A 2,441-nucleotide genomic window follows, 5' to 3' on the forward strand; every position below is an offset into this window, starting at 1 on the left:
GTTAGGTGGAGTCGAGAAACTCCCTTTTTTTTATAAAACATTAGCGTGCAAAGGCATCACATGATAACTATGACATCCCAACTATGTTGGCACCCCATAATCATCACCTATCATTTGCAGCACCCTAATAAATTTATTAGAAAGAAAGAAAAAAGAGACAAACTTGGGGGGACTAGACCAAAACCCAAGGAAACAAAAATACAAGGACCCTGCCACTACCTCATTAAAAACCTTTCCTGGAAAACCCCAAGGAATAAAACCAAGGATAAGGGAAAAAGAGTGCAATGGATTTAATGAAATCTAAAAGACTGAAGACCCATTAAATTACTAATATAATTTCCTTGAACACTAGGCGGAACATTATCCCACCAATAAAAACCATCAACATTGATGCCTAAAGCAGCTATTTTATCTGCACAACAGTTCCCTTCAAAAATAAAATTCGCTAGAAGGAGGGGTTGAACCTCCGATCTTGTGGTTAACAGCCACACGCTCTAACCAACTGAGCTATTCTAGCTTCTTATCAAATTTCTATAATATTTATAAATTCAGTTATTTCTATTTCAAACTTTTTTGTTGTCTGGTTTTAGTTATTTTAATATTGATCACATTAGAATAAAATCTAAGGACCCAGTGGATATCACATAGGAAACAAAGCTAGTAATCCCGACTGAATGACAGCATATTAGGGCCTACATGAAACCATTAAATTCAGTATCTGCCGTCTTAGTATAGGATTGGAAAGAACGTTAATTTCTACCTTGCAGAGTATTCCTGTGGGTCCCCACGGTGAAGAGATCAAAGTTTAAACGAAAAAGTGGAGCTCTGGATAATGGTGTCTAAATAATGTAAAGGTAACCTTTAACTAAGCTTTGTAAAAGCTTGTAATAGAAATAAGAACATATATTGCTTCAAACCTATTTTCAAGAGTCTAAATCCTTAAAGAGATAAATAATTGAGCCACCAAGTAGGAGTAAGGGAGGGATCCGATCACACTTAACCACCTCGTGTGGTCACACACACACCCTTTATTTTCAGTCATTTAATTTCAGCATTTTATTTCCTGTCATTTACTAAAGTACCCGCAAAGATACCTTCTTAAAACAAACAAAGCGAAAACAAATATCCATATTCTTAAGCGAAACTAGTAACCTTGACACAATCTCTGTGGAGAACGATAAACTTATCATTTTATTACTTGGTAGCGATTTTGTGCACTTGCAGAACCACCGTCAATTATCATAAGAAAATTGACCCACTTAATTGTCCTATGAAATGTTGCACAAAATGAAATTGATGGTGCTTAATTGTCATTTGAAAATTTTCCTATTTAATTGATGATAATTGATTCCACAATATGATGTTTATTACCTTGATCATAATTTTTATCATAATTGGTTTACATGCCATAATGGTTGAGACACTTTATTCACATTAAGTGTTGTGGGTTCGATTCCAATGGTAGACACATTTATTTTTTATTTTTTAATAATAAAGGTATTGAAAAAGTTGCCTCCAAAACTACATATGCAAATTAGGGTTTACCTAGTTGGATATTACAACCATTATATATAAGAAGATTTAATGCAAATGGTAACTAACGCACAAAAGATATTAGTTAAATGTATAAATTCAAAATTTTTGTCTTAAAAATTGTATATTCAAATATTTTAAAAATTTAAATTATGATTTTGCTAATGTATATCTTTTCTTTTATTTTTCTTTAGAATTTCTTAACTAATACACCCGATGCACTGGTTATCAAGATCATAATTTCTTTTGACAAAATGTTTTAGAGCATCTTCGAGTTTTACTTATTTATTACTGTATTATTTTTTTATCCGGCCGAGATAATCTTATTTTAAACTATCATATAGTAAATATGGATAACTCTTTCAATAAAAATTCAATAATTAAATTGTCACATTATATAGTAGTTCAGTATTTAATTTTTAATGTTGTTTTTGTCTAGTGGTGAGGAATTTGAGTAGTATGTTATAGGTTCTTGGTTCAATCTTCAACTCATTGCAAACCCAAAAAAACTAATAAATATATTACATGCAATAGAATTTTTTTTTTTAATAGTACTTGTAACTACTCTCTCTGTCCCAAAATATAAGAAAAAATTGGTTAAAAAAATAGTGTATTTTGTTAAATATTTGGACTAAATACATCAACTTTCTTTAACCAATTTTCTCTTATATTTTGGAATAGTGACAATAAATTATCAAGCAAGAGCATGCTAGGACCTGTTTAATTTGTGAAAATATTTGTAATTTTTATTTTCTAAAATTGTTATAGTTTTATTTATTAACAAGAAAAAATAAACTTTTAAAGTGAGTCATGTGATGAAGATGAGATAAAATGCTAACAGAGATTATGTTTTTAGAAAATAATGAAAATAAAATTTTTTTGAAACAAAATGAAAAAAAAAAATTTGA

General features: G+C 29.9%; 1 non-coding gene across 1 annotated transcript; it reads right to left on the reverse strand.

Moving 5' to 3' along the window:
• Positions 1-443: 443 nt before the first annotated feature.
• On the reverse strand, positions 444-517 carry TRNAN-GUU. The gene has a single exon. It is a non-coding gene; the product is annotated as a tRNA-Asn (tRNA).
• Positions 518-2,441: the final 1,924 nt, after the last annotated feature.

This window comes from Trifolium pratense, linkage group LG4 (genome assembly GCF_020283565.1).
Source record: "Trifolium pratense cultivar HEN17-A07 linkage group LG4, ARS_RC_1.1, whole genome shotgun sequence".
Lineage (NCBI taxonomy): Eukaryota > Viridiplantae > Streptophyta > Magnoliopsida > Fabales > Fabaceae > Trifolium > Trifolium pratense.